The 23,477-nt window shown below is 41.7% G+C and overlaps 1 long non-coding RNA gene across 1 annotated transcript; it reads right to left on the bottom strand.

Moving 5' to 3' along the window:
* Positions 1–3,913: 3,913 nt before the first annotated feature.
* Positions 3,914–11,307, bottom strand: LOC147821597 (uncharacterized). The gene is made up of 2 exons (XR_015446805.1): positions 10,888–11,307; positions 3,914–5,626 (listed from the first exon to the last, which is right to left on the bottom strand). It is a non-coding gene; the product is annotated as an uncharacterized LOC147821597 (long non-coding RNA).
* Positions 11,308–23,477: the final 12,170 nt, after the last annotated feature.

Raw genomic sequence — 23,477 nt, 5'->3', positions numbered from 1 at the left:
CAGAGTTCCCCTTTCACCTCACTGAGGACAAGATAGGGACAAGATGTGGAGATTTTTCTGCTGATTACCCAGACAGGCTGTCAGGAGCTCGTTTCTTCTGAGGGACCTTTGGGTAGCCCTGGCCATGACCCCTTAGTTGTCACCTCAGTTTCCACTAGCTCCATGCAATCAGAAATCTGTCTCCAAAAGGAACCCAATTGCCTATCTGGTCAACATTCCACCTTCCATTGGTGTCAGTGGGAGTGGGGATTCACCAGAGGGCAGCTGGAGAAACCTGTCCTCTGCTTTGAGAGTGGCAGCTGCCCTAAAGGCAATTATTAGCTGGCAGAGTAACTACTGTTTGGTATTCTATAAGGGACAGATAAAAGCCTGAACTGTCTTTATCTGAGATGATTTTATAAGAGATGCATTTTACAACATTTTTAAGCAACTAAGTCCAAATGCAACATATACAAAACAAGAATAAAAAATTATGACAAAAGACAATGCATAAAAAAGCAAGAAATTTGCAAACATTTAAAACACTATTTAAAATTAAGAGACTTTTGAAACAAAAGCCAAAATAAAGGCCAGAATTTATATGAAACAAATGTCCAGAGCCTATGAAACAAAAGTTACAATCTTTGGAGTGAAAAGACCAAAGTTAGAACCTATGAAAGAAAACTCTTACCTCCCACCAGTAATCTCGGTGGGACCTCCATAACGATATAGGGGGAAGAGAAGTAACTCTCAAACCTACTAAATATCCAAAACATGAGTTTGTGTTCTCTAAAATAGAAGAATGAATTCTAGGAACAATGGAGGTTAAGAGTAGGAAAAATTTATTGAGAGAAAGAAATCTTCTGCCTAAGAGAGACAGAAGGGGGACTGGAAAGTGGGCTGTCCCTGCTAGGTTTCTTTTAACCCAATCATGTTGACTATCATGATTAATGGTCACAAACCCTCTTTAAAATACTCATTTGAGTGTGTCCTCTATTTCCTGCTGGGACTCCAATGCACATTTTGAATTATGTCTATATGTTTAATCTATCCTAAAGGTTTGAGACATTGATCTCAGGGCAATATGAGCCTTATACTTATTTTTCAGTTTTAATTTTTTTATTATTACGTGTGTGTGGTACATAATGATCACATTCCTCATGGGGAGGTAGTACATGTACATAACACATCTCCATTCTTTTTAGTCCCCTTCCCTCCCCACCCCTTCTCATCCCCTATAGTGGAGAAACTTAGCCAACATCACATCAACCAAGTGGTAAATGCTAACATCATCAATAATGACGATGCAGTGATATGATGCTGTGGGAAATGTACCACATTACTGCTATGGTAGTCCTTGCAAACAAACAAAGATAACTCTTGAAGAAACACAAGACTAATCCAAACCAGGGGACACTTATATGGTTACTAGCCTGTACTCTTGTGAAATGACAGCTTAAGTTGGGCTTGGTGGCACATGCATATAATCTTAGCACTCAAGAGGATGAAGCAGGAGGATCACTGCAAGCCCAAGGCCAGCCTGGGCTACATAGTGAGTTCAAAGCCAGCCCTGGATACATATTGGAACCAAGGCCAGTGTGAACTATAAAGTGAAACCTGTCTCAAAAAATTAGCAATTTAGTGAGACCCTATCTCAAAATAAAAAAATAAAGTAACATCTGGGGATGTAGCTCAGTGCAAAAGTCCTAGGTTCAACCCCCTCAGTGACCTTGGCATACACCTGTAGTCCCAGTTACTTGGCAGGCTGAGGCAGGGGTATCACAAGTTCGAGGCAAGCCTGTGCAATTTTGCCTGGTATAAGTAAGAGCTCAATAGATGTTATTATTTTTATCAACTATTGCTATGATTTTAATTTATGTTCAAGTATATATTATATCAAGTAAAGTGTTAAGTGACAGCAGCAGCTTGTCTTTCTCTTCTTCCTCCCTCCCCTTCCTGGCCTTGAACTCACTCTGTAACAAATGAGTTTCCCCTCTTCATCCTTCTCTTCTTCTTCTTCCCTTTCTTCTCCATCTCCTTCTTCCCCTTTCCATTCTTGCTTTTTGAGACAGTTTTGCTGTGTAGCCCAGGCTGACCTTGAACTTGGGATCCTCCAGCCTCAGCCTCCCAAGTGCTAGGACAACAGGAGTATGCCACCATACCACTATGTTGGGCTCTGAACTTTTGACTGTTTCTCCAACTTGATTCTTTTTACATTACAGAGCTATTACATCAAGTCTTTTGGAAGGTTGTCCTCCATTTAAACTGTCCAGTTATCATTATCAGTAATCAGCATGAGTTGAGTTTTCTGTCTTACAACTAAAATCATGCTCATGGATGGCCAGAACTTCTTGTTGTTTTTTGTTTGCTTGCTTTAAGTTTTTTGAGACAGTGATCATTATGCAATTCAGGCTGGCCTTGAACTCACATCCTCCTGCCTCAGACTCCCAAGTGCTGGGACCCCAGGCATGCACTATTGCACCTTGCTATTTGTTGCTTTATTTTTTAAATTAATTTTATTGGTACATTTTAGATATACATAATAATAATGTTCATCATATGGAATTTGTACCTATATGTGATATATCTTGCTTCTACTTTTTCTCTTTTCCTCTGCTCCCATCAACCCCTCTTTATTTAAAAAACATTGTTTTCATTTTTTCCTTCCATTCTCTTTTTTCCATTTCCCTTCCTTCCTTTCCCCCTCCCTCTCCCTAGTTACCCTTCTCATTTGAACATTTTCTTCCTATTTCACAATATCTATTATGTATTTTGGTCCTTATTAACATTTTTTTCCCCATTAAGTTTATTGGTACATTTTAGGTATACAGTACAGTTACATTCATCATTGGGATCTTGTACCATTACATGAGTCTCTTGGTTCTTATTTTTTTCCCCTTCCCTTGCCCTCCCTTCACCCCCTCCACCCTTCCCTATTTGCAAAGACCTTGTTTCCATTTTTTTTCCTCTTCTCATATTTTTTCCTTTCCTTTTTTTCCCTTCCCCTACCCCTCCAAATTCCCCTGCTCTTTTAGACCTTTTCTTCCTGTTACACAATATCAGTTATACATTTTTAAAATTATAATATTAAGATCTAGGAGACATTACCACAGATTTTACAGAATTTAAAAGGATATAGAAAGCATATTACAAAAATCTTTTTTGAAATAAATTTGACAACTTCTAAGAAGTACCTTGGAAGACAAATTAATGAAAATAACTCTGGAGGAAATATAAAATTTGAATAGCACCTATTAAAAAAGTATATTCTTAGCATGAAAAACCTACCTATATGACAACAGCAGGCTCATAAACATTTTAACTGATAAATTATATCAAACAATTAAAGCAGAAAAAAGAAGGAACACTTCTCCCCTCATTTTAGGAACTCAACATTGTGCTAATCCTAAAACTGGATAAAGATAATAGAAGAAAAAAGTATGAACATAGATAGAAATTTGTTTAACAAAACAAACTATTGGAAGTCAGATCTGGCAGGATGTAGAAAGTGATTTTGTTATAGGGATGGCAGTGTTGGTTCAGCATTGGAAGATCCACCTCCAAAAGTCATCACTTAAACAGAGGAAAGGAAAAAGCCATATGATCTTGTCACTAGTTGGAGAAAAAGTGTTGGACTAAATTCTACAGATGTTCATGGTAAAAGCTATCAGGAGACTAGAAGTAGAACAGAACCTTCTCAACAGATTAAAGACATGTACTCCATACTTCCAGCAAGAATGCCTTATATAAATGGAGAAGATATAATGCTTTCTCCTTAAGGTGGGGAACCAGGGCAGATATGCTTACTCTTTATCTGTCCATTAAACTTTGAAACCTAGTCCCTGTCCCGGCCCGCGGGTAAGTCAACGGAGACCCTAGAGGGGGAGCGAGGATGAGAGGGGACAGGGGACACGAGAGATGGAGACAAGACAGGTTTCTGATCAAGTCTCGTTTATTGCAGAAGCTGTTACAACATATATACCGTAGGGCTAGAGGGGAGGAGCAAGAGGAGGGTACTGGGGCTACTTCCTTGTTGCCGGGTAGATTTGCAGCAGGCCCGGATATGTCCGTAAAAGGCACTCAAGAGTTCTAGCGGGGGGGGGCAAGGCCCCCCACAGGTCCTCCCTTTAAAATTATAATTTTAGAAAGGCGTCAGGAGAGCCAAGCCTGCGGGGGCTGAGCCTGTCTTGGGTCAGAGCAACACACGTGTCTGCACCGTGCACCTTACCCGTCATCGGTTAACCAGAGAATCAAGGCTCTGGCACCTGTCTTAGGCGGCACACGAGGGCTCTCTCATTGCATGGCACGCTTGCTCAGTTGCCCGTCATTGGCTTGCCAGCCCACTCACCAGGTGGGGCGAGAACACTTCGCCACGGCAAGGACCTAATCGATGGTCCGACATTCGTCCTGGTCAGCCATTGCCAATCTATTATAGTAGACCTGTATGGGCGCTGTTTTTATTGCCTCTATCTGGGCTCTAAGAAAGGCCATGATTTTGTTATAAAGTACGGGCCCTAAAGAAATGAGCAAGAGTAGACCCAATAAGGGTCCCAGCAAAGGGAGGAGATAAGGGAGGAAACCATTGAGGCCAGTCCAGAGGGGATTTTGAGTGAATTTTTGTCGTCATCTGTTTAAATCTTCCTGAAGTTCGCAAATTTTTCCCCTGACGATCCCAGATTTGTTGGCATAAAAACAGCAATGTTCATTTAAGGCTAGACTGTGAATAAGAGAGTTAAGCTACCCTGATTAAGCTTTTGAAGATAACCAATGTGGACATGCTACAATAACATATTCAGAACTTAACCAATATGAACGTTTTGTAACAACATATTTAGTGCTTAAATATCAAGGACAACCAATACAATCAATTTATAACATATTTAGATAATATTCATTGTGATATGTCTCCCATAAGATTATATAATATAAAATTTACTAGGGGGTCCCTTTAATGAATTAAGACCAGAATAATCATTTTCTGGGTGGCCACTTCTATATTCATCAAAGGGAGTTCCCATCTATAATCGTTTTGACAAACAATTAAGAATATATATCTTTTTATTTTATAACTGTTAATTGTAATTTGATTGTTGCGTGTGGGTAACAATGCACGTCACTTTCATAAAATAAATTTCAGTGGTACTTTGATCAATTAACAACCTGGGAAGAAAAGCATGTCTTTAGTTTAATAATATTATCTATAAGTCAATTTAACAATAGGCGAATATCCTTTGAAGAGGAAGGAACATATTGAGCTCAACTGTACAAACACAAACAACAGACAATAGACAAACATATAAGACAGTGTGTAAAATTAGGGTGCACCCAAATATAACTAGCCAAATTGAATTATACTATACTCTTGATGATTATTAGATTGTAATTGTAGGTGCCATTGTTAACTGGTTAAGATTGGACAACGTCAGGTCATCGGCATCATCAGCACACCTATCAACTTGTTTTACTAGGCGTTCTGGGAGCCACCTGGCTGACTTCATTTCCTTGGAGTAAATACACACCGATCCTCAGCCCCAGATAAGTACAGGATCCGGCCCGTGCCATGAGTGGTCCAGGGGGTCTTTCCACATCACCGAGGCAAATTGTCGTTGCGTCTCTGGTTGCCAGAAACGATTGGCTGCAGATAAACCTTTGGCATCCAAATTTAAGAAGTTAAGAATAAATAGTGCATGTGATATCAGATTTCTAGGAGACCCCTTAGTAGGATACCATTCCCCCTTTTTTATTTTGTCTAAAGTAATTTTAAGTGTGAGATTAGCCCTTTCTATAATGCCTTGTCCCTGTGGATTATATGGGATTCCCGTTATATGTGTTATTGTAAATTGTTTGTAAAATTTGGAGAAGCCAGAGCTGATATAGCCAGGACCATTATCTGTTTTAATTTGTTGTGGGCAGCCAAGCACTGAGAAGGCAGTGAGGAGATGAGCAATGACGTGTTTAGTAGCTTCCCCAGATTGCAGGGTGGCAAATATGAATCCACTATATGTATTAATGTTGACATGTATATATTTAAGATTTCCAAATTTAGGGTAATGTGTGATGTCCATTTGCCATAGGGCATTTGGAATCAAGCCACGAGGATTAACTCCCAGATGAGGTGTAGGAAGGTGCAGAGTGCACGTAGGGCAGGCCTTAACAATTTGTCTAGCTTGTTCTCTAGTAAGCTTATACATAAGGCGAAGCGTGTGAGCATTAAGATGATGGAATTGGTGTGCCTTCTGTGCTTGGTCAATCGGACTGGGGGCATCAGTATTTATTGAATAGGCAAAAGCCTGAGGTCTTGTGGCTAGGTCTGCTAAGCGGTTGCCCTCTGCAAGTGGGCCGGGTAGGTTAGAGTGGGCTCGAAGGTGCCCAATGAAAAAGGATTTGGATCGTTTTCTGATTAGATCTTGTAATTGGAGGAAAAGACCACCAGTCTGAGAGGCAAGTTTGATCAGTCCACATGTTTCTAATAAGGGAACAGATTGGGCAATGTAAGCACTGTCAGTAAAGAGATTAAAAGCTCAGGCAGGAAATGCGGTAAAGACCGCTATGACTGCCTGGAGCTCGGTTAACTGGGCCGAAGAGTGGGCGGTTTGGAACTGGACAATGTTATCATCCCACACATAGGCAGCCATTCCAGTGGAAGAACCGTCTGTAAAAACGGGTAGAGCCTCTGGCAGAGGAAAGCAAGAAGTGATCTTCGGGAAAATGAAGTCATGTCTGTTGGCAAAGTCAATAAGTTTGCTGGGAGGATAGTGGTTGTCCAATAACCCTGAATAAGAAGCAAGAGCAATTGGGCAGGAATCGGTGGTTTGTATAAGCCAATCGACCTGGTCCTTAGGGTAGGGTTGGATAATGACATCAGGTTCTTTTCCAAAGTACATCTTTCCATGGTCTCTGCCCAAGATAACTAGGTCTGCAACTGCAACATAATAGGGGTAAAAGACCCGCTTAGGGGAAACTGGGAGATGAACCCACAAAAGGGGAGCGGTTTGCCAAAAGACAGCAGTGGGAGAGAGGGAGGTTTTGCAGATGATATACTGTAAAGGAGAGTTATAATCCATAAAATTAATTGTTTGATTTTGAATGGCTTGTTCCACTGTACTGATGGCTTTGCGCCCCTCGGCAGTGAGCTGTCGAGGTGAAGTAGGGTGGTTATCACCTTGTAGGGTATCATAGAGAGGCTTCAGGTCATGTTTAGTGAGCTTTAAATAGGGCATAAGCCAATTAATGTCTCCTAGCAATTTTTGGAAGTCATTTAAAGTCTTAAGACCGTCCAGCCGCAAGGTAAGCTTTTGGGAGGAAATGTGACGTCCCTTCATCTGAAATCCAAGGTAGTTATAAGGGTCTTTTAGTTGAACCTTATCAGGGGCAATCTGGAGGCCATGAGATTCAAGTGCCCGTCGAAGGTCAGCATAACAAGCTAAAACCTCACTTCCTAATTGCCCCGCTACAAGGATATCATCCATGTAATGGATAATATACATTTGAGGCCAATTGTCTCGGGTGGATTGGAGTGCCGCGGCTACAAATGACTGGCACAGGGTGGGACTATTGGCCATGCCTTGGGGCAGAACCAGCCACTGAAAGCGCTGCATTGGGGTACAGAAATTGGTCGCTGGAAGGCTAAATGCGAAGCGTTTTTGATCAGCAGGATGTAAGGGAATGGTGAAAAAGCAATCCTTTAAATCAATAATAATCTTGTAATACCCAAGGGGAATGGCTACCGGCGAAGGGAGACCAGGTTGTAAAGCTCCCATGAGTACCATGGTTTTATTAACTGCTCTAAGATCTTGTAAGAGTCTCCATTTTTCCGACCGTTTTTTAATGACAAAAATGGGAGTATTCCAAGGGGAGTGGCTAGGAATAATATGGCCAGCATGAAGCTGTTCCTGCACCAACTGTTGAGCTGCTGACAATTTCTCCTTAGAGAGGGGCCACTGATCGACCCACACTGGATCATCTGAGAGCCAGGTAATCTTTTCAGCATGGGCCACAGGAGTGTCAATGGCCCCTATGGAAAATGGCCTAGCCCTGCCCGAGGGGGCCGAGGGACAGGCTCAATGGGGTGAGTAAGGTTTGTAGGGTGTTTCCCCAGTCCCGTTCCTGGAATGTACCCATTTTTAAACATCTGCATAGTGACAATTTCATTGGGGCTGGAAATAATTATCCCCATTTGTGATAGTAAGTCTCTTCCCCATAGATTAATAGGTAACCCTGAAATGATATAAGGTTGAATGGTGCCCTGATTACCATCTTGGTCTCTCCAGGTCAGATCTTTGGCACTTTGTTTAGGATTTTCACTCTGACCTATACCCCCGAGATGGGTGAGGGTGTCTTTTAATGGCCATGCCTGAGGCCAATCCTCTCCCTTTATGATAGTTACATCGGCACCAGTGTCAACCAGCCCAGAAAATTGTCTCCCATCTAACCACAAGGTCACGAGAGGCTTTTGTGCTGAAAGTATCTCTGACCAGTAAACATCAGATGAGCCGAATCCCTGGCTGCCTCGGGCGTTGTTTAGAGCCTTATTAGAGGTAGAGAGAAGGGGAAGGAGTAGCAATTGAGCAAATCTTTGGCCTGATTGAATGGTATTAATAACTTTGGGAGAAGAAACCATAACTTTAATTTCCCCAGAGTAGTCATTATCTATCACTCCTGGGTAAACCAACAGCCCATTTATGGTACTACTGCTTCGGCCTATTACGAGGCCAAAAGTCTCTCTAGGTAAGGGTCCAAAGACTCCTGTGGCGAGGGCCTGGACTCCCATTTCTGGGGTCAATACTGTGTGGGTGGTGGCACTGAGGTCCAATCCGGCACTTCCTTTTGTGGCTCTGATGAGGTCTGAAATGGATTGCTGTTTATTGGAGCAAAATTGAGCGCCCCGTAAATTTGTTTGGAGTTGGGGGCCTGGGGCTGGCCCCCTTTCCCGTTTCCCGAATTCGAATCCTTAAGAGGGGGAAGGGGTCAGCCCTGGGCATCAGTTTTGGATCGGCACTCACTCGCCCAATGCCTCCCCCGATTACATCGGGGGCAGGGCCCGGGGGGCGGAGCATTGGGGCCCTGCATTTTAGTGGTCGGGCATTCTCTAGCAAAATGGCCGGTGGCCCCACACCGGAAACACTTATTGCCGACGTGGCGTTGCAAAAATTGTTTGACTGTGAAGCCTTGCATGGCGGCCGCCATGGCAAGGCCCTGTTGGTAGGCGGCCCCAATCTCAGAACAAAGGCGAATGTAGCCGGAAAGGTCAGTTTTCTTTTTATAGGGGCGGATAGCGGCCTGACAGGCGGCATTGGCGTTCTCAAAAGCAAGCTGTTTAACAAAATCTGTCCCTGTCTCCGCGCTCCCAAAAATCCGGCCTGCCGCCGTGAGAAGGCGGTGGACAAAGTCCGCAAATGGCTCGTCTGGGCCCTGCCGAATGTTAGTGAGGGAGGCACTCACGTCTCCTTTGGAGGGGAGCTTTTTCCAGGCCCTAGTGGCGGCGGTCTGAATCTGGGCATATAACCCCGCATCAAATTGTATTTGTTGGTCGTTGGCGGCGTAGGCCCCCTCCCCAAGGAGCATGTCAAGCACCCATCCATTCCCCGCCTGAGCATTGCGCCTAGCAGTTTCTCGGCAATTTTTAACATATTTAGATTTCCATAATAAATAATCACCTCCTGTAAGGGTGGCGCGGGCCAGAGTCTGCCAATCAATTGGGGTGAGCCAATTTTCTGCCACCGATTCTAAAATAGCCATGGTGTAAGGTGCAGTGGCCCCATATTGAGCTGCAGCCGTTTTAAATTTTTTAATGACCTTAAAATCAAAACCACTGTGGTGTCTTCACGCCTGTCTCTGTGCGTCAGTAGTTTTAGTTACGGGAAAGGCTTCTGCATTTTTAAGTTTCAGGGATACTCCCGACCCGGATGGCACCCTAGGGGCCGCCCCTCTAACGGGGGGTCGTGGCTTAAGTTTGTCTTCTCTACGGACATTTTTATGGGCTTTGCCTGTTCTTAAGCCTTCAAGCTGGGTAATAAGTTCTTGGTGTTCCTTTTCTAACCTTATCTGTTCTTTTAGAAATTCTATTTTGTCCCGGAGTTCCTTTTGGGGATCAACAACAGGACATGCCAGAGTGGGAGTGTCGGGGCCTGAAGAGATATAAGGAGGGGGATATCCGGAGTCGCCCCACAATGCTCCCCCCGCGGGCTCCTCCGACCCGGAGCCCTCTTGGGGCGGATCTGGGGGCGGAGGCGGGCCACGATAGGCTTGAAGGGAGGGATATAGGGGCGGAACCTTCCGCGAGGGTGGGGCTGTCCTAGAGGCGGTGGCGGAAAGCAAGGAAGCAGGGGTTCGGCGAGGCCCTGCCCTACAGGGCTTGGCAGGGTTCGTGGCCGTTTGGGGTTGGTCCGAAGGGACGTCATGTCCGTCGGGGGCGGGATCGTCGTCACTGTCAAAGGACATCAAGTCCTCTTCTTTGTCTGACAAAGAAGTCGTGGTCTCAACGGGCCTGGGCCCCGGCGCCATATTGGCCCGGGAGACTGCGTCAGAATCACTGGCGGGTGTCAGCCCCTTACCATCTCGGAGAGCTACCTCCCCAGCCTGTATAGCCTGCGCCACCAGTGGATCCCTCGCTTTATGAGAAATAATATCATTAATCAAATTCCAATATGAGAACGCCGCAATAGGGACCTTCCCGGGTCCGCAAGTGGCATAATAATCCTGGAGAGCTTCCCCCACCTTTTTCCATCTCTGTTCGTCAATGGTTCCCTCAGCAGGGAACCAGGGACAGAGATCTTTAATATAATCAAAAAATCTTAACAACTGTTTGACTGTAACCTTTACCCCTCGTGCCTGTAATGTCTTCTTGAGACCTTGCACAAACAATTCGTGCTGACTAATGCCCTGTCCCATAATCGCTGCTCAACTTACCGAGGTGCAAAAAGACGGCAGGTCCACGTCAATTGCAAGCCTCTCCCGTGTCGAGTGTGCTCTTTGTTCCTCAATCTTAATCTTAGGGCCCCTGAGCAGCGTCCTTCACTGGATCCCCCGTTCTCTGGCCCCACGTTGGGCGCCACTTGTCCCGGCCCGCGGGTAAGTCAACGGAGACCCTAGAGGGGGAGCGAGGATGAGAGGGGACAGGGGACACGAGAGATGGAGACAAGACAGGTTTCTGATCAAGTCTCGTTTATTGCAGAAGCTGTTACAACATATATACCGTAGGGCTAGAGGGGAGGAGCAAGAGGAGGGTACTGGGGCTACTTCCTTGTTGCCGGGTAGATTTGCAGCAGGCCCGGATATGTCCGTAAAAGGCACTCAAGAGTTCTAGCGGGGGGGGGCAAGGCCCCCCACAAGTCCCCACCAAAATAGTCTGGCAATAAAATGACACAACTAGGGTAGGATTGGCATGGCAGAAGCAAAATCTTTATATGTAGATGAAATGATCATCTACAGAGACTTATTAACATTTTTGGTTTCACACATCAGTGAAACCAAGTGGTATTTGAACATGTGTGTCCAATTTATTTCACTCTCAAGGTGCATCTATTTACCTAGCAATGTCTCAAGTTTCTCCACACTTATTTCCACAGTGGTTGTACCAGTCTACACTTCCACCAACAGTGGAGAAGGATTCCTTTTCCCCCATGGCCCCACCGGCACTTGTCATTGGTTGATTTCTTGGTAATAGCCATTCTTTCTGGAGTGAGATGGAACCTCAGTGTTGTTTTAATTTGCATTTCTTGAATGACCAGTGATGTTGAACATTTTTCATATATTTATTTATTGTTTCTATTTCTTCATCTGAGAAGTATCTATTCATTACAGATGCCTATTTTTGGATGGGGTCTATAAATTTGGGGGGTCTAGTTTTTTGAGTTCTTTATATATTCTAGATATTAGTCCTTTGTCTGAGGAATAGTTGGCAAAAATTTGTTGTCTCTTCATTGGCGATTTTTTTTTTGCTGTGGAGAAGCTTTTTTATATGATGAGATCCTAGTTGCTGATTCTTTTTGATATTTCCTGTGCCATTGGGATTTTGTTCAGAAAGTCTTTGCCTACACCTATGTCTCCAAGTATTCTACCTAACCTACCTTCCAGCAGATTTAGTGTTTCAGTTTTAATATTTAGATTTTTAAATCTATTTTAATTTTAGTTTACTGCATGGTGAAAGAGATGGGTCTAGTTTTAATCTTCAGAATGTGGAAAGCCAGTTTTTCCAACAGCATTTATAAAAGAGGCTTTCTTCCACAGAAGGTGTTTGGTCCCTTTGTCAAAGACAAGGTGGCTGAGTGTGTATGTTTTTTCTGCATCTTCTAATCTGTTCCATTGATCCTCAGGTCTGTTTTTTTGGCCTTTACCTTGATGTTTTTAATCACTGTAGCTTTATAGTGTAATTTCAAGTCAAGGATTGTGATGCCCCTTGCCTTACCCTTGTTGCCCAGTATTACTTTTGCTATTCTAGGTCTCTTCAGGTTCCAAATGAGTTTTAGGATTGTTTTCTCAATTCTTTGAGGTAGTGATTGGTATTTTGATTGGGCTTGCAATAAATCTGTATAACAATTTTGGAAGGATGGCCATTTAAACTATATTAGTTCTTCTTACCCAAGAACAAGGGATATCTTTCCATTTTCTCATATCATTTTCTATCTCCTTTTTCAGAGTACTGTAGCTTTCAATGTAAAGGTCTTTTACTTCTATCATTAGATTGATACCTAAGTATTCCATTTTTGGCATTCTATTGTGAAAGGTGCTGTTTCCCTAATTTCTCTCTCAGTGAGTTTGTTATTCTGTACAGGAATTCTATTGATTTTGTGTTGACTTTGTATCCAGCTACACTATTGAATTTAGTTATTAAATCTAGAAGTCTTATGGAGGAGAGTTTTGGGATCTTCTATGTAGATTATTACGTTATCTGCAAACTATGATAATTTAACTTCTAATCCTATCTTCTCCTATCCTTATTCCTTTTATTTCTTTCTCTTGTCTAATGGCTCTAGCTAATGTTTCCAGAATTATATTGAATAAGAGTGGTGATATTGGACATTTTTTTCCTATTACTGATTTTAGAGTGAAAGCTTTCAGTTCTTGACCATTTAGTATGATGATTGGTTTGTCATAGATGACTTATCAGATTGAGATACATTTGATCTTAGCCAAAAGGCCGAGAAGCAATCTATCAGGCTGAGATAAAGACCATCTAATTCAATTTACTGTAGATTTTGTGTCATGAATGGGATTTGGACTATGCCAGATGCTTTTTCTTCATCTATTGAGATTATTATGTGTTTTTTTGTCCATGGTTCTGTTAATATAGGGTATTATATTTATTGATTTGCATAAATTCAACCATTTCTGTATCCCTGGGATGAATCCTACTTGTTCATGGTGTATAATCTTCTTAATGATTTGCTCTAGCCTGTTTGCCAGTATCTTATTGAGGATTTTTCTCATCAGTGTTCACTAGGGAGATTGACTTTCTTTTGGCTTGGATCTTTCTCTGGTTTTGGTATCAGTGTAATGTTTGTTCTGGGAAATGAGTTTGGGAGTATTTCCTCTCTTTCAATTTCATTAAAGTGTTTGTGGAGTAGTGGCATTAGCTCTTCTCTAAAGTTCTTGTAGAATTCAGCAGTGAATGTGTCATGAGCTAGGCTTTTCTTTGTTGGTAGTTTTAAAATTACATCTTCAATTTCATTGACTGATATTGAGTTATTTAAACTTTTATTTATTTTATTTTTTTGGTACTGGGCATCGAACTTGGATCCTTGTGGTTGCGAGGCAGGTGGTGGGACCACTGAGATAAATCCCCAGCCCTATTCAGACTTTTATATGTTCTTGATTCAGCTTTCCATAAGTATCTAGGAATCTGTCCATTTCTTCTGTGTTTTCCATCTTATTAGAATACAGATTCTCAAAGAAGGTATTACTGATCTAGATCTGAAGGATTCTTCATGATTTCATCCTTTTCATTCCTAATTGCATGGATTTGAGTATTTGGTAAAGTTGGCTAAGTGTTTGTCAACCTTATTTAATCTTTCAAAGAACCAGTTCTTTGTTTCTTTGTATTGTTGTCTTAGTCTCAATTGCATTACTTTCTGCTCTGATCTATATAATTTCCTCCCTCATACAATTTTGGGCTTGACTTGTTATTCTTTTTCTGGAAGCTTGAGCTTCAATATTAGGTTATTTATTTGAGCTCATTCTGTTTTTCTGATGTGGGGATTTACTGTTATAAATTTTCCTCATATTACTGCTTTCATTGTGTCTCATAAATTCTGGTATGTTGTATTGGGATTACTGTTTAATTGTAGAAACTAATTTCTTCTTTAATCTCATATGTGATCCATTGGTTGTTCAGGAGGTTGTTTAATCTCCATGTGTTTATGACATTTTTGTGGTTTCTTTTGCCAATGATTTCCAGTTTCATTGCAATATGGTCTGATTATATATGCATGGGATAATTTCAATTGCTTTGTATTTATTTAAACATGTTTTATGAGCTAGTATGTGGTCTGTTTTGGAGAATGTCCCATGTACAATTGAGAAGAATATGTATTCTGATGTTATGGGGTGGAACACTCTGTAGACATCTATTAAGAGTATTCAAAAGATTGGCTCAGTTTTGATATTTCTTTGTTGATTTTTCATCTAGTTGATCTCTCTATTTGTGACAGTGAGATATTGAGGCTCGTTACAATTGTATTAGTGCTTATTTGATTTTTCATGTCCATTAACATTTGTTTTATATAGTTGTGCGTTCTGGTATTTGGTGCATATATATTTATGATTGTTATCTCTTCCTTTTGGATTGTTCCCTTAACAAGGTTGTAGTGACCTTCTTTGTCTCTCTTGATCAGTCTTGGCTTGAAATCCACTTTGTCTGAAAATAGGATAGCTACCCCTGATTTTTTCTGGTTTCCTGTAGCATGGAGTATTGCTTCCCATTCTTTGACTTGCAGTTTATAAATTTCTTTTAGAGTTAAATGTGTTTCCTGTATGCAGGAAATTGTTGGATCTTGTTTCATGATCCATTCTGCCTGTCTGTTTCATTTTTGTTGAATTGACACCATTTAAATGGATGGTTATAACTGATATGTGTGCTTGTCATGTTATTTTCCTGTTGGAACCTTTTCTTTCTCATCTGTTTAATAACTTTTCTTGCCTGGTGGATTCATTCTTTTGGGGGTCCTGAAGTTGTAGTCTTTGTTATCTCATTCTAAAATGTCCATCAGAGCCTTTTGGAGTGCTGGTTTGGTGGTCATGAATTTTTTCAGTTGTTCTTTGTCATGGAAGTATCTTATGTCACCATCAATCTTGAAAACATAATATTGCAGGGTACATTAATCTGGGTTGGATGTTGTTTTCTTTTAATGCTCGAAGTACTTCATTTAAATCTCTCCTTGACTTAATGGTTTGTGTTGAGAAGTCTGCTGTGATTCTGATGGGCTTTCCCTGGTATGTGATTTGTTTCTTTTCTCTAAATGCTTGTAGAACTTTTTCTTCTGTTGGGTTTCTGGAATATTAACAATTTTATGTCTATGTGTAGATTTTTTTGATCAAGGCTAATTGGAGTCCTATATGCCTCATTATCTGTATGTCAAGTTCTTTTCCCCTGCTTGGGAAGTTTTCTGCCATTACTTTTGTAAACAGTTTTTTTTTTATGTCATCTGCACTCTCTCCTGTGTCTTTGTTGACTCTAATCAGTCTTATATTATTCTTCTTCACATTGTCTAGCAGCTGCTGGATTGATTTCTCATGGCCCCTTACAATTTTAAAGAAATTTTTCTTTTTCTGGTCACTAATTGCAATCTTATCTTCTATTCTGAAATTCTGTCCTCACATTAGCTCCTTTTGCTGTGTAAACTTTCAATGGAGTTTTTGATCTCCTGGAAATCTGTTTGTATCTGTTTTGTGGATTTCATTTGTTTCCTATTTTGGGATTCCATCATGTTCCTCAGCTCTTCTATTTTTTATCTGTGTCCTCTCTAGATTTATTCATCATGTCTTGTACTATGGGCCCAATCTCTGCTGTTATCTGAGAAATGATTTCTGATTTCATTTTTTTCCAGATCCACTTTTGTTACCAGTTCAGGGAGTCCAGGCCATTGAGTATCAGAGTGCTCTATCTCCTTTCTCTTTGGGGTTGCTTTAGGTGATATGGAAGTCTGCTTTTGAGACTTATTTACATGCCTTCTCATTTTGATGGGGGGGGAAGTGCTGTTTGTGCCTGGAGAGCTCACCTCCTCTATGCTGGGAGAAGTGGAACAGTGGCCCAGAAGCCCCTTCCTCTGGGCTGGGAGCAGTAGAATGGCAGCCAGGAAGCCCCTACCTCTGGGCTGGTAGCTGTGGAACGGGCCCAGAAGCCCTTCCTTTGGGCTGGGAGCAGTGTAATGGTGACCCGGAAGCCCCTTCCTCTGGGCTGTCTGTGGTGGAACCTTGGCTCCTATATTTTCAATAGAATTTTAATCTCCTGGATGTCTGACTGAATCTGTTTCATGGATCTATTTCTTTCCTATATTGTGTGTTCTTGGCTTCCACCATTTTCCTAAGCTTCTCTACTTTTTCAAATCTGTATCTTCTTTAGATTTACTAGTCATTCCCTTTATTATGATTGTCATCTCTGAAGTTATCTGAGAAGTTATTTGATTCAATATTTCTAGAGCCTCATTCATTTGGTTTGTTACTTCTACTGTTACCACTTCAGAGAGGTCAGGTGAATAATTTTTGAATTATTTTACCTCATTGTACCCTGGGTTTGCCTTTGGCAAGCTGTAAGTCTGGGGATGCATCTTCCTTCCTTGTCTTCTCATTTTATTTTTTTTTTAACTTTAATTCTTGCATTGATTTTATGAATTTTTTATGGTAGGTATCTGTATTGCCAATATTGAGAACCCTTAGGAAATGAGTACTTCTCAGAGATATCTTCCAGGTGGACCTGGCTTTTGGGTTTTGAGTCTGTTGCAAGATCCAACCTCTTCATTTTATTGGGATGAGAAATTGCTGCCTTTTTGAGCTAGCCCTTGGTTCTCTGGAACTGGCCTATACTATTGTTTATTACCCTCAGACAATCTCAGTCTTGGCTTACAAGGAAGAACAATTGATTAGAACAATTATGTCACCTTGGCTAAAGTAATACAATCAGTAATAATAATAGCACCAAACATATCCTTGAAAATTCCAAACTGTGGCAAATATTAATTTGCCACTTTTAACTGTGTGAACAGGATTTGTAGTTATGTAACCAAATCTAAAACAACGCGGAAAATTGTGCACAGTAAATATCCCTTCAACATGGTTATTTTGTTCCTTAGGGGAGACAACTTAAAAGGGATTGGGGAAAATAGAGTAATAGAAGAAGAGAAAGGGATTAAATGCAAGGCTGGAGGACAAAGAAAGTTTATTAAAACTTTGGAAACTGGTGAAGAAGACAGGAGGGAAAGAAAGAAGGAAGAAACAGAAACAAGAACAGAAGAAATAAAAACAATAAAGTAGAGCAATGTTCTCTCTCAAATAAAAATGAAAACAAATAATCAAGAAAAAGAGAAAAAACATAAAAAAATACATAACTAGGGCCAGGGATTTAGCTCAGTGGTTCCACCGCCTGCCTCGCAAGTGCAAGGACCCAAGTTTGATCCTGGGTACAAAATAAATAAATAAATAATAAATAAATAAATAAATAAATGATAAATGAAATAAAATAGCAAAGAAAGGAAGAGAAACAGAAAAAACATCCACTTCAAGGCATGTCTGTGCTGTCACTGGTTGACAGAGGAAGCAGATAGAACCCAGATCCATGTTGATTGACCCTAGCAAGCCAGCAGTAGAATTATGGTGGTGGTGAATAATCCTAGCAAACCTGGGCCTTTAGTTCCACTAAAGCTCAGGCTGCTTCTGGTTTCTGGCTGTGTGGCTGGGCCCCAAGTTTTTCAGCCAGCAACATTTCAAGTGGCTCCTGCCAGCTTGAACTTGGGGTGCCTTACTCTGACACTTGGAGCTGCTAGAAGGAGCCAACCCACAGCTGCTCTGAGTTCTGATTTCAATTGACCCCTTTCCAAAATCGCTGCCAGCCAATTGCCCTCTCCTGGGAGGCATCTGAATCCACATAACTCATGAGCTACTACAGTCCACAGTGTCTACTGCTCTGTTCCACTGGTGCATTTCTCCGTGGAGGTCTGTGGGGTCACCAGTAATTACTGTACCTCTATAGGTTTGAGCTGCCCCTCCCACACTATGAGCTGGCCTTCAGGGAGAAAGAGCTGCTTGCCACCTCCTTCGCCCTCATTGTGGTCCATCTTCACTCTCCTTGTGGGCTCTAATTCTCACTTCAGATCCTTGCTGGGTCCCGGTGATCCACTTCCTTCTTCCTCCTCTTCCTCATGTTGCTATATTCCAGCATCTGGATTCCAAATGACAGAGAGGCTATTTCCTCTGTTCTTCACTATTCCACCATCTTCCCGAAGTCCTCTGCACTAGTTCCTTTTGTCATTTATTGATCAAGAAGTCAAATGAGAAAACTTAGCTAACTCTGGTTGCTGTTGAATGATAATACCTACTAGACTAGTGTACTTTTTAAAGGGAAATTTCTCAGCTGGTTGTGGACCTGGAATGTGGCTTCCTTTACTGAGCAGAGGTCCAAGCTGCAAACAGCAAAGGTAGTTACAAGGAGGTGGCATACTGGGACACAGCACTTCCAGCTGAAGGCTGCTGGTACTCAGCAGGACATTCTGCATATCCCAAGTCTTCCTGGATGGCCATTCATAGACTGTGTAGATGTGCAGCCACAGGCCAAGCGGTTATATCCATAATACTAATTTGAATGAACGAAGTTCCATGCAAGTCAAGTAATTTGTTAGATAGTGTTAGGGAACACAATTGGCAAAGAATCGCAGATGTAGCTATCAGATTCCTGTGATGTGGGTTTCAGGACTGTGACTATAGGCACATCATGCTGGAACGAGATACTACTAGATTAAAGGGGGGATTGTGGCCTAATTGTTTCCTTATCAAGATCGTCTGGGTACTGGGTCTTGGGAATGGGGTTGTGGCAGGAGTTCCCTATGCACCACTGATAGTCCAAGAAATAGGGTAGAAACATCTGGTTCATTATTTGTTTGGTACCGGGGATCGAACTCAGGACTTAGTGCTTTCAAAGCAGGCAGCGAAACCACTGAACTAAATCCCCAGCCCTGGTTCTTTGTTTTTTTTTTTTTTTTTTTAACATCTGGTTCTGGTAAGGTACATAGAGTCAGGAATGAAACCAATGTGACCCAGAAGAATAGATCATATATTCTCTGAGGGAAAACTACCCTGCTGCTATTCTCTTATTAGTACCTAGACAATGGATTGTTAAGTAGTGGGCATTCTATAAACATTGGAGTGAACAACTGAATGAATACAGGAAAAGGAAAAAACATTCAGACTTTATGCACCATGAAGTTAGAAGGCTATTCTAGGAAGAATGCCAATTCAGGTACCAAGGTCAGTGTTTGGGAATGAGAGTGATAATTTTTCATCCCTGACAAGAAAAAAGAAAAAAGTTCCCAGCTGTGTGGTGCATATAATTCTTTGGATAAGTTGCATTGCCAAAAATAAGGACCGGAACCAATGACCTGCTTTCTCACCACTAATTTTAAACAGAGAAGACTTTGTACAAATAGGGACCAGATTTGATGTAGGTCTTCTTGAGGCTTCAGTAGTTGTTTATAAGTGTTAGGTTATGATCTGTATGTGTGCGCCTCCCCCCCACATTCATGTTGAAATCTAATTTCTAATGTTATAGTCTTAAGAGGTGAGCCTTTGGGTGATGATTAAGTCATGAAAGTGCAGTCCTCATAATGGAATTAGAGTTCTTATGCAAGAGACACAAGAGAGATACCTAGACTCTTCCATCATGTAAGCACACAGCAAGAAGGTGCCATTTATGAGGCAGAGTGTGAGCACTCACTAGATACTGACTGGATTTGACAGCACCTTGATTTTAGAAGTGTAAGAAATACATTTCTATGTATAAACTACCCAGTTTATGGTATTTTGTTATAGCAGCCTGAATGGGTCAAATCAGTCTCTTTTCCTAGAAACACTATGGAATGTCATTTTCAGAAATTCTTGTTTGAAAACACAAGGTAACAGAACATCTAGTAGGAATTGGCGCATTATAGTTCTGTTGACACTTGTATTGCCAAGGCTAATTGTTTACTTAAGAGTGCAATGTAAACATGAAATTTTTGAGGGTTTAGAAGTGAGTGTAGTTAGAGGATCTTTGCTTTATCATTTCTTCTTAGGACTCTTGCAGATTCCCATCTGGCAATGACTGGTGAAGAAGGGAACACCTAAAATCGCACTCTGTACTTTAAGAAGGAAGTTTACAGAATTGCATGCTTTGGATATAGAGATAACTCACTTAGGGAGCCTTTCCAAATTTACAGATACCATCATCCCTACTTCTCCATCCCTATATTGATCACAATCTGTTGGGAATTACCAATTTTAATTTTCCTGTAGTTTGAAACAGACTTACCCCCTCCAGAGATCTGAAATGAGGGGTTACAATGAATTCCAAGAAGATTGAACAATGATTTAGAGGAGATAGAGTCAGTGAGATTTAATGGGTGAACCAGTGGTAATGGTTCAAAAACCATTATCCAAACTGATTGCTTCTTTTCTACCCAACTGAGCTTTTAACATTTCAAGTCAGCCTTGGCCACTAGAGCTGGTGAGAAAGCATCTTCACAGCCCTGCTGAGCACCAGCTGAGAAAAAATGAGGTCATGTCTTTCTTTACACGATTTTAATGTAATCCTCACTAGCGTTTGTGAAAATTGCTTTTTGGTGACTGGAGGGAAGCAAAGAGCACTTGACAGTCTTAACATCTTCATCCCTGACAGCCTCAGTTAAAATAGAAAATTGTTGTAGTGGGAAGATTGGCTTTAGAGACTGACAGAGGGCAGCAGGTTCAAAGCAACCTTGATTAATCCACCTTCTTTAAAAATTGGATGTATAAAACGGCAAAGGTCATAAGGAGACATTTTGTCTCTGGATCCAGTTTATAGAGTGATTGTTGTGTCTCATTCATGCAAAACACTAAATGTGCCATAATTGTGATGGAGTGAAGGGGTTCAGAAAAGGAAAAAGAAAGGTACAAATGGGAGAGAGACAGAAAAGTACAGAGAGTAGGGATGAAAGTGAAAGTGGGAGGGGGCTGGAAAAAAATTGAGGAGAAAGAAATGAAGGGGAAGGAAGACAGTTATAATTTGGTCCCAGCAGTGCATAGACAGACATACAAGGGCATCCTGAGAGCAAGTGCTAGGGAGCAGAGGAACAAAACCTAGATTAAGAGAAAGGAAAAATGCCACAAAATCTAGCTTTTTGCTCTCGGTGGGGGGGGGGGAGAAGGATGACAATCCAAACACTATGTTCAAACAGGAAGGAAGCAGGTCTAATCTTGTGGGTATCTATGGGGCTCTTTGCCTGTGGAAAAGACAGTAGTAGTTCAGGAAAAGAGGGTAGTAGTGCAGCTCTGGAGGAGCAAGGCAGAGAAGATGACAGTGTACATTGCCCATGGGTTTAGTTAGAACAGGATGCTGCCTGGCCTCAAGACGAGCAATGTGAGGATTGGCACCTAATGGAAACAGAAGCTGCCAGGGTCCACAGAGAGGCCACCAGATCAGTTGTCTGTGCTATCTAGGACTTCCTACAAAGTGTTGCTGCTGCATGCACTCCTGTAAAGGAGGCTGCAAGAAGGCTACACTCTGGCACTGAGTGATTTCAGTACGGTTGGCAGTTGTGGGCATTGGACTTCAATAATGCTAGCTCCTATTCCCTCTAGCCTGCTGTGACAGAGGCACAGCCTAAAGACCTCCCATGACTCTCTGGCTGCTTGCCTGAGTTTAGGACAAGGAGAAAACGTCACTTGAGGAGAATGAGTCCAAGAGAAGAAACAGGGGTAGGGTGGAGAAGAAAGGCTGGAAGAATGACAGAAAGCCGGGTGCAGGCGAAAGTTGTAGAATCCTAGATTTAGGAAATTGGAGAAAAAGAAAAGTAGTGAGAAGGAAAAAGAGTCCCCCTTCCTCATCTTCCAAACATTACACTTACTATCAATTTCTGATAAACAGTATTACTCTCTAGTGATGATTTATGGGCAGAATGGTTTTATTGATTTTCAGCTAATTTGACCCAGAGCAAAATTCTTTCACCTTAATGGTAGTGTACTGCACATACCAGCCATAACTACTCCTGAAACTGTAGCTGTTGCTCAGATACTGTCCCATGTGTTGTCTAGGATTTTTCTGGATCATGGTGGTGGTGATTGTTCTGGAGTTTTGAAGACATAAAGTGAATGGTTCCAGGATACTCATTCTTTCACATGCATTAACTAATTTCAATAGGATCCAAGGAAGTGGTTACCAACTCAGCCTGGCCCTGTCTGTGTATGTGAGTCCTCAGTTGCTCTACTGATTGTGATTTTTTAAAAGATCTGGTTTCTCTGGTACCATGCTCTCCAAAGTGATGAGATGTAGCTGGCCTTCCTGACCAGATGTACTAGTTGCTTCCTGCAGAGCCCCGAGGGAGCCAGTTTTCTGTGGTGCTCTATTGCTGTTTTGGAAAGGGCTGAGTATATCCGTGTTCTGTGCTGGTTCTGGCCAGCTGCTTGTAGAAAGCTGTGACTGCCAAACACCACAAATATTTGTCTGAGGCTGTTGTTATCCAGAATTTGTGATGTCAAGAGAGGCAAAATTAATGCTAAAAGCAGGCAGAGTCTCTTGTTGACCTTTGGGATATATGTGGTTGCACTTGATTCATTCTGCATGTTTGGTAACCATCTTGAATTTACTGAAATGCTTAATAACATTTTAAGCTCTTTCCTGGTAGAAGGAAGAGGTTGGTATCCCTCCTATTGGTGGTCAGCAGGCATATTTCTAGGGTTCTGTGGTATATTTCAAAGAATATTGGATTGGGGGTCAGAACACTGGTTCTATCAGGTATAACTTAGTGAACTTGCACATCTGGGTCTGAATTTTTTCATCTGTAAAATGGAAATGTTGGGCTATAGCAGTAACTCAGATTTCCACATACATTGGAATCACCTGGAGGCTTGCTAAATTCCAGATTGTTGGGTCTGTCCCTCCAGAGTTTCCAATTTAGAAGGTGGAGCCTGAGAATTTGCACTTCCATAAATTTCCAGAGGATGCTGTCATGATCTGGGGACCTCACATTGAGAACCACTGGACAGGATGAGCTCACCAAAATGACTTCTTTTTCTGAAATGTTGGCATACTGTAATTGTGTAGACTGTGGAACATGGGGGTAATAGCCAGAGGAAGTGGAAGGTTATTCCTGAGCCCATCTTTCAAGCAGAATTGGGGGTATCCAATGTGTGACCCAAGGGAGCACAGAAAAGTAGTTCCTTTCCCAGCCTGCATGAGCCTAAAACCCTTCCCACAAATACCTTATTTGGCTTATGATCCCTGTTAGAATAGAAATGTTACTTTCATTTACCAGCCATGTAACCTTACCCAAGTGACTTAC

This window comes from Heterocephalus glaber, unplaced genomic scaffold (genome assembly GCF_053883595.1).
Source record: "Heterocephalus glaber isolate CG9 unplaced genomic scaffold, H.glaber_assembly_v1.0 deba00001729, whole genome shotgun sequence".
Lineage (NCBI taxonomy): Eukaryota > Metazoa > Chordata > Mammalia > Rodentia > Bathyergidae > Heterocephalus > Heterocephalus glaber.
This window is presented reverse-complemented; position numbering and strand designations above follow the sequence as displayed.